Below are 9,553 nucleotides of genomic sequence, written 5' to 3' on the forward strand. Positions count from 1 at the left end.
AAAATTGAACTGGTTAAGGAATAGGCTCCAACGGGCTTGCCGTGGAGACAGGCACCTGGCAGACTTAAGAAACTCCAGCTTACGATGATCTGTGAGTACTATCACTTGCTGCGCGGCTCCCTGTAAGTGGTGTCTCCATTCCTTGAAGGCGGAAATAATCGCTAACAATTCTTTGTCCGCAATGTCATAGTTCCTTTCTGCAGGGGACAACCGGCGGGAAAAGAAAGCACACGGATGTAAGAGACTCTTGTCCCCAGTCCTTTGAGAAAGGATGGCCCCTAATGCGTAGTCGGAAGCGTCGACTTCCACGATAAAGGGAAGTGCGGGATTCGGATGTACCAATATAGGCGCTGAGGTAAAACAGACCTTGAGACGATGGAAGGCTTCCTGGGCCTGGGCGGACCACACAAACTTCTGTCCTTTCTTGGTTAACAGAGTGATGGGACGAACGATTTCTGAAAAATTACGGATAAAACGTCGGTAAAAGTTGGCAAAACCGACAAAGCGTTGTACCTCTTTGATGTTTCCCGGTTCCGGCCAGTCTAGAATCGCTTGTATTTTGCCAGACTCCATGTTCAGTCCCTGAGGAGAGATGACATAACCTAAGAATTGTATCTGTGAGCAATGGAATTCGCATTTCTCCAGTTTGATGTACAGGTGGTTTTCCCTCAGCCGGGTAAGTACGGTCTTGACGTGCTCCTGGTGTTCCTGTAGGGAATCAGAAAAGATTAGGATATCGTCCAGATAAATCACCATGAATTGGTCCATGATATCCCTAAAAATATCGTTAACTAAATGTTGGAAAGCCGCGGGAGCGTTACAAAGTCCAAAAGGCATCACTAGGTACTCAAAATGTCCATACCGACATCGGAACGCGGTCTTCCACTCGTCTCCGGGACGTATGCGGAGTAGATTGTATGCCCCACGGAGGTCCAATTTGGTGAATATTTTTGCCTGTTGGACCCTCTCCAATAGCTCAGGAATCAATGGTAACGGATACCGGTTCCGGATGGTTATTTTATTCAGTTCCCGGTAGTCAATACAGGGTCTTAGAGTCCCCTCTTTCTTTTTCACAAAAAAGATGGGTGCCCCTGCTGGTGAGGTAGACGGACGAATAAATCCCTTCGCCAGACTTTCATCAATGTAGTTTTTTAGTGCTTCTAGCTCAGGTGCCGCCAACGGGTAGACATGACCAAACGGGATCTCCGCCCCTGGGAGTAAGTCTATGGGGCAATCATACGGTCTATGCGGGGGAAGCCGATCGGCTTTTCTTTTGTCGCATATGTCCGCAAAGTCGTTATACACCGGGGGTAGAACAGGTACCTGTACAGTGCCCTCCGCATTCGGCGTTACTGGAACCGGAACAGTTGGACTAATGGTCGGAATACTCTGCGGTGGGAAGGATATTTCCTTAGTTTCCCAATCGATGACCGGATTTGTAGACCGTAGCCACGGAATACCTAAAATAATCGGAAAATGAGGAGAAGAAATTAGCATGAAAACAAGGGTCTCCTGCTGACCTGGCTTCATGACGCACTCTAGCGGTACGGTTTCCCGATCAACTGGTCCAGAGATTAACGGAGATCCGTCTACCGTCTCCATGGTAACCGGTGAGGCTCTTTGCTGAGTCCGGATACCGTGTTTCCTGGCAAAAGAGGAGTCCATGAAATTTCCCCCTGCCCCAGAATCTATCATTGCAGAGGTAGGTATTAGCTGTCCCTCCCACCGGATCTGAATGGGGAGCGAGCAATGGGTATATTTCCCTTCCGAGTCCTTCGGTGAGGTTGACATTACAGTCAAGGGAAATACCGCATCCAAGTGTCCACTTGCCTCAGAGATATCGGACTCTGCGTCCGTGTTGTCACACTCTGCCATGGCTGCCAATACCTTATTTGGGCGATTCGGACGTTTCGGGCAGTCGATCAAGAAATGGTCTGATTGACCGCAATAGAAACACAGACGCTCACGGAGCCGGTGTTCGCGACGTTCATTGGTCTCTCGCTTTTGCAGAGAGTCCACTTGCATAGGAACGTCCTCGGCCTCCCGTGGCGTCCTGAGAGCGGGTTCTCTGGAAGGAAATGCAAAGTTGTTTACACGGTTTACAGCTGCCCATTTTTCCTGTCTACGTTCCGTCAAGCGGGTATCAATACGCACACAGTGCTGGAGAAACAGTTCAAAATCCCCTGGAGATTCAGAACGAGCTAACTCGTCCTTGATGGTACCGGACAACCCCTTTCTGAAAACAGACAATAATGCATTGTTTCCCCAGTCGGTGTCTACCACTAACCTCTTGAACTCAGTGGCATATTCAACTACAGAACGCTTTCCCTGACGTAAGGAAAGGAGAGCCGATTCAGCGGTAGCACGGCGATTCGGATCATCAAACATCTGCGCCATTGCGGTCAGAAAATCATCTAGGTGATTTAAACGGATGTCCCGGTTCTCTATCATAGGATTAGCCCAAGCCAGTGCTTGTGAGGTTAATAACATAATTATACATAACACTTTGGACCGGTCAGAACGGTAATAATCAGCATGTACATCAAAAAACAGTGTACATTGGTTCACAAATCCACGAAACTGACTACGGTCACCATTGAAACGGAATGGGGGTAACCTAGGCATACCGGCAGCTGATACGGACGTAGTGGGGCCGGCTTCCTGAGCCTCCACTCTGACTTGCAAGTCCTGTATAGCCGGACCCAGTACCTGGTGATCATGGCCCAGCTGTGCCTCCATATCTCTAAGTTTAGTCTGCACCACCTCCATCTCCTGCTGCAAGGAGTTAATCATAGAAAAGAGCTGATCTACTCCTCGTGTCTCAGTCATTGCCCCAGTGAAATCCTCTTGTGGCCTGAGTATAATGTAATACTATTGTATGTTTTGAGGATTTCGATAGCGTTAGGGCAATGACAGCCAGAGACGAGTTTGTGGTACAAGATGTTTATGATATGTAACCATGGTAGATACACAACGGAAATACACAGTATAACAAACACATGAAAATACCTTTCTGAAACGGAGCGAAGGGGATTCCTGGGGCCACGCACCAGACTCCCCCAGGGAGACCACCAGAGCGAACCCCTATACAGGGACTGTCCGGCAATCAACCCCGGAAGGCCTAAATGCGCCGCAGCCGGGACACAAGGGGCAAGCGGTAAAGTCCAGAAGTGTCCGTACGGGATGAAAGTCCAGAATGGTTATGAACCGGAAGAAACCGGGCAGACGTGCTGACCAAAGACGGCAGACGGAGTCCGGGCACAGTTTGAAGAAACCGGGTGTGGTCCAGAGTCGGTCGGTAGATTTTCAGGAGGATCCAAAGGTAATCAAGTAGCAGCAGCAGCAAAGCAGGAGCACACAGCAAGCAGTATACTCAGGCACTGGACTAGGCTTAGAGGCGGCCTTTTAAGCAGCTGGACAGGAAGTAGGGCAACAGAACATAAAACTCCATGTTAACCGAGGGCAAGCTCTTTCAAAAGAGGACTGGAAAACCCGGAAACCTGACAATGTGTGCATTCATGCACCACCCGGTACGCTACCCTTGCCAAATTGCTCACTCTAGATCCCCACACGATCCATGAAGCCGTTCCCCCGGTCACACCGCCTGCTGCCGGTTCCCACTCATCCCTGGGGGAGTTAGGCGAGTGGTATCGAGAGCTACATGTCGGCACTGATGATACCCCCATACACCACAAGGAAGGGGTATACCGGGTGGTACAGGAGTATGAGCGGGTTTTTAGCAAGCACCCTCTAGATTTTGGGCAGATTAAAGGGGTTCAACACCACATCCCTACCGGTACACACTCCCCTATTAAAGAGAGATACAGGCCTATTCCCCCTGCCCACTACCAATGCGCCAAAGACATGTTGAGGAACATGAAGGAGGCAGGGGTTATTAGGGACAGCTGTAGTCCCTGGGCCGCTCCGTTGGTGCTGGTTAAGAAGAAGGATGGCACCATGCGGATGTGTGTGGATTACCGGAAGATTAACCAGATAACGCATAAGGATGCTTACCCTCTGCCCCGCATCAAAGAGTCCCTGGCCTCGCTGAGAACCGCTAACTACTTCTCCACCCTTGACCTCACCAGCGGGTACTGGCAGGTGGCCGTGGCACCGGAAGACCGAGAGAAGACTGCCTATGGGACCGTTTTGCTGTACTTGGATGATGTGATTGTGTACTCACAGACGTATGAAGCCCACCTGGAGCACCTAGCCGAGGTGTTCGCGTCCCTTGCCAAGTATGGGATGAAGTTGAAGCCCTCAAAGTGTCATCTGCTGAAACCCAGAGTGCAGTACCTAGGACATGTGGTTGGTGCGGAAGGTGTCGCCCCCAACCCCGAGAAGATCACCGCCATCCAAGACTGGCCGAGACCGACCACAGTGAGGGAAGTGAGGCAGTTTCTGGGCCTGGTGGGATATTACCGTCGCTTCATTAAGGGGTACACAAAGATGGCTGCCCCCATGCAAGACCTCCTCGTAGGACAGACCAAGGGTGGTAGATCCCTAGTAGCCCCATTGGTGTGGGAAGAAAAGCATGAGGAATCCTTCCGCCAGCTGAGAACAGCCCTGACCGGAGAGGAAATCCTAGCGTACCCTGACTACAGCCGCCCATTCATCCTCTACACCGACGCCAGCAATGTGGGCTTGGGGGCTGTTCTATCCCAGGTCCAAGACAGAAGGGAAAAGGTAATAGCTTATGCTAGCCGAAAACTCCGACCGACTGAGAGGAACCCTGAGAACTACATCTCCTTCAAGCTTGAGCTCTTGGCACTGGTGTGGGCTATCACCGAGCGGTTCCGCCATTACCTGGCAGCAGCCAAGTTCACCGCGTACACAGACAATAACCTGCTGACCCATCTAGATACGGCCAAGCTGGGCGCGTTGGAGCAGCGGTGGGTGACCAGGTTAGCCAACTACGATTTCACCATCAAGTACCGGGCCGGCCGTACCAACGTCAATGCCAATGCACTCTCCCGGATGCCCCACCTGTCGGAAGAGGGGCCAGAGGATGATGACCTCGAAGAGATCGAGTTGCCTGCATTTCACCGGCCATTCACTGAGAAGGTGCACGTCTACCAACAACGGGTGAACCTGGATCCGCTGCCCCGACAGGACTGGCAGGAAGCTCAGGACCAGGCACCTGCTGTCCGCCTGGTCAAGACTCTAGTGGAACAGGGTTCTGCTGGGATAGACCCTGCTGCCCCTGCCGAAGCCCAACGTCTGTGGCAAGAATGGACCCGGCTATACCAACACCAGGGGAAGTTGTATCGCGAGCTGATTAATCCAAAGACTCACGAGAAGATCCGCCAGCTGGTGATTCCCCAGGCTAACGTGCCCACCGTCCTGCAAGCATACCATGATGGTGCAGTGCACTTCGGGTGGAAGAAGCTAGAGATGTTGTTAAGAGAGCGGTTCTATTGGAGTGGAATGCGGGAATCTGTGGAGGCCTGGTGCCGAGAATGTGGCCCTTGCGCATTGAGAAGGAAGGACGAGGCCAGCCAGAAGGCACCCCTACACTCGATCATTACACACCAACCGCTGGAGCTGGTTGCCCTTGACCATGTAAAGCTCACCCCCAGCCGAAGTGGGTACACCTACGCTCTGACCATCGTAGACCACTACTCGAGGTTCCTGGTGGTTGTCCCAGTTAAGGACTTAACCGGCCGCACCGCTGCTAAGGCTTTCCAGGCTTATTTCTGTTGACCGCATTGGTACCCGGAGAGGGTGCTTACCGACCAGGGTCCGGCCTTTGAAGCAGAGGTATTCCAGGAATTCTGCCAGTTGTACGGCTGCAAGAAAATCCGGACCACGCCTTACCACGCCCAAACCAATGGCATTTGTGAAAAGATGAACCACTTGGTCCTGGGCCTCCTCAAGACGTTACCACTGGAAGAGCGGAACCTGTGGCTGGAGAATCTACCTGACCTGGTCGATATGTACAACAACATCCCTTCCAGCTCTACGAAATGCACTCCAGCATACCTGATGAGAGCTCGTCCCGGCCGGCTACCAGTGGATCTGGAAATGGGCTTGGAAGCTTCAGAAGCACTCCTGTCGACAGCTGAATGGGACACTCGGCGGAGGACACAGTACCGACAGGTCCAGGAGTATGTTGAAAAGAACGTGTGCCGGAGTCGGGGACAACAGGAGCAGTGCTTCAACAAGAAGGCGCCTGCCGGTTCCTTCCAACCTGGGGATGTAGTGCTGAAGCGGAAAAGAAGGGCCCACAAGCTGGATGATCAATGGGAAAAAACCCCGTATGTAGTCCAGCCCACAGGATGGGAGAATGGGAAGGCCTACCAGATCAGCCGTGACCAGGGGGGGACTTTGGCCACGGTTTCCCGAGACCACCTGAAGAAGTGCCCACCAGCATTGAGAGTAGCGGATGAGGCTCCAGTTCCCAGTCCAGTGGAGAAGGAAAAAGAGGTAATCCACACCATGATGGGTGATTTTCCAGCAGACTGGCCTACACAGAACGGTGCGGTGATCCTTCCAGTGATACTGTTCCCACAACCCGTGGATGAAGAAATGATGGAAACGGTTAACCGCGAGCCAGTGCCCAGGGATGTACCTGTACCCAGCTCCCCTACGCCTCCGCCTGCCCCACATGATAGCAGGGAGGAGGAACTGACTGTTCCCTCTGCCCCACTGCCTGTCACCACTGACACCGGATCCCGAAGGTCCACTCGCCCCAACCTAGGTAGACCCCCACTTAGGTACAGGGAAACTACTCTTTAAAAGGGGGGGGCTTTATGTGTTGAGTGTACCAGTTTGAAAGTTTTAAATGATAAGTAAAGATGATCAACCAAAGAAGTTTACCTGATTGAACCGTGATTAAACCGGCCGTTGCCGGCAACTGTTGTCCCCGTAGGGACTGTGCAACCATTGCGTAAGGAACTGCTTACGGACAAGCCCGAGAACTTGCAGGGCAACCACAAACTTAGTGCAATGTAAATAAAAATGTTTGTTGGCTTGACACCGTTACCGCCTCCGGAGAGGCTGATTTGGGAGGATGGGCCTGGAGGAAAGGGATGGCCTAGGCCCGCCACTACCGTAACCGGTGGCGATCCTCCGGGGGTTCAGGGGTCCCCTTGGACGTGGGCCCCCTGAAAGAGACAGAACCCGCTCGGGCAACTTGGTGCTGGACTGGGGTCAAGGGGTGCTGCCCGCTTCTTAGGGGCAGCATCAGGGCCAGGTTGTTTGGGTGGGAGAAGAGCGGAAGCTGTACCGTTGTAAAATGTTTATGATGCTTTTACATGTTTTACCGTTTTATTCTTTTTCAGTTGTGAAAATAAAACCGGTGATGGACGGGCAGCCCGCGGACGGTCTGCATTTTACTATAGGGGAATGTGGCGCCCTGGACAAGCCAGGTCGTCACAGGTACTACACCAACACGCTCTACACTCCGGCTAGGCACACCGAAGCTAAACACAAATCCTAGTTGCCTTCCTCCAGGGGCTGATGTCCACACCAGGGGGTGGGCCAGGCGGTTGATCCCACCCACCGAGGAGTTCACAGTCCTGGAGGCGGGAAAAGGAGTCAGATTAGAGATCAGTTTTGGAGTTAGAGAAGTGAAGAGGAGAGGAGACTGACCGTGTCCGTGTGTGTGGCCCGGGCACTCAGCAAGGTTGGCAGACGGTGGTGACCTTCTGCAGGAGAGGCTGATTGGAGTGAACCGTACGGACCGGGGATGGGCGGTGGCCCGCCGGTACCAGATCGGGGAGTGAAGAGAAGCCAGCACCATCCGGCAGGGCCTACGGACCCCGACCAGGCTAGGAGTCGCCGTAAAACCGGTCAAATCCGTTAGCGACAGGAACCTCCAGGGTTTCCCAGCAGTCAAGACCCGATTGAAGGCAACAGCTCACACCGTAGAGGGAAGCACAGTCACCGCCAAGGCTACAGTTCCCAGGGCCAGAGCCTGCGGGCAAAAGGGGCTCCCTCAGCATCCATCCAAGCTGGGGAGCGGGTTACCGGTGGGAAGCCCGCTAGATTTTGGGGGAATAAAAGGGGTCCACCACCACATCCCCACAGGTGCACACCCACCCATCAAAGAGAGCTATAAGCCAATACCCCCTTCACATTGCCAGTGTACCAAGGACATGTTGAGCAACATGAAGGCGGCTGGGGTTATCCGTGACAGTTGTAGCCTTTGGGCAGCTCTGTTGATCCTGTTAAAAAAGAAGGACGGCACCATTCCCCGTATTGAGGAATCGCTAGCTGCATTGAGAACTGCAAATTATTTTTCTACCCTTGATCTCACTAGTCACTATTGGCAAGTGTCCGTTGCTGAGGCAGACCGGGAGAAGACCGCCTTCGCCACCCCTATGGGTCTCTGCGAGTTCAAAAGCATGCCCTTCGAGCTGTGCAATGCGCCAGGAACCTTCCAGAGGCTGATGGAATGCTGCTTGGGACAAGATTTTAGGGTGTATAAAAAGGGAGATTAGATCCCGTGATCCCAACGTATTGTTACACCTCTATAAATCACTTGTAAGGCTACATCTGGAATATGGGAACCAGTTTTGGGCTCCACATTTTAATAAGGACATTCAGAAGTTAGAGTCAGTTCAAAGGTGGGCAACTAGACTACTACAAGGAATGGAAGGCCTCCCATATGATGACAAGTTGAAAAAGTTATTAAGTGATTATTGGCTGCAATGGGGCTTTCTGGCTGGTGCCAGCCTCTCTTCTTAGCACACAGGAACCACAATCCCTACACCATGCTTCAATGGATTCTCTCATCCCAGCCCAGTAAAACTACATATTTTACACAGTCATAAGCAGCCAAAAGGGATCTATTCTATTCAATTGCAAATGATCTAGATAAGACTGAGAATAAGATACTGCACGGGACATAGCAGAGTTGGTCAAGTTGAGTGGAGATGAGTTTGCTATTTGGCACAGCTTTTTGCATCAATAAAGCAAGTAAAAGGTGTGAAAGATAAAAAAAAGGGTGAAAGTGTGAAAAGTGAATTGGCCAAATTGAGGTGCATATAAAGTTTTTGCTTTCTTTCAATTCACTAATGGGGCTCATTTGAATCAGGTGAATTGAGTTCTGCTTTTGGAAACTGGGTTAAGAAGGGGTGCACCGGTCCTGGAGGTACTGCAATACCAGGTCAATGCGTGGAGTGGACAGAGCAAGATTTTTTCCATCTCCTTGTTCTAAAAATCCATTTAATATATGGTCCCCAGAGAGGGGACGTATCAGATATTAAACTGATAAGAACAGATTTAATTTTTTTTTTTTTCTGTTTATCAGTAGGACTTCAAAATAACAAAGGTGATCGCCTCCCGTTGCCTGGGAACCGTCCAGGCACAAGAGGGCTATGTGTCACCAGAAGGCGCACACACTTCCTCAAGGCCGGCAGACGTGCAATCCCAGGCACCTTCCAGTACCGACCAAGGTAGCGTCCTCCGAAACTACACTTGATCTTAGCCAAAAGGCCGAGAAGCTATAACCCGAATTGGTTACGGCCTTGAGTGGCACCCTGGCCTATACCGGACACATCTTAGGGAGAGGGAGACAAACCCACGCCTACAGAAGACATTTTGTCAC

General features: G+C 51.7%; 1 pseudogene; it reads right to left on the bottom strand.

Moving 5' to 3' along the window:
- Positions 1-9,075: 9,075 nt before the first annotated feature.
- Positions 9,076-9,282, bottom strand: LOC142260534 (U2 spliceosomal RNA; annotated as a pseudogene).
- Between the last annotated feature and the right edge of the window lie 271 nt (positions 9,283-9,553).

The sequence above is a fragment of the Anomaloglossus baeobatrachus genome, unplaced genomic scaffold (genome assembly GCF_048569485.1).
Source record: "Anomaloglossus baeobatrachus isolate aAnoBae1 unplaced genomic scaffold, aAnoBae1.hap1 Scaffold_123, whole genome shotgun sequence".
Classification (NCBI taxonomy): Eukaryota; Metazoa; Chordata; class Amphibia; order Anura; family Aromobatidae; genus Anomaloglossus; species Anomaloglossus baeobatrachus.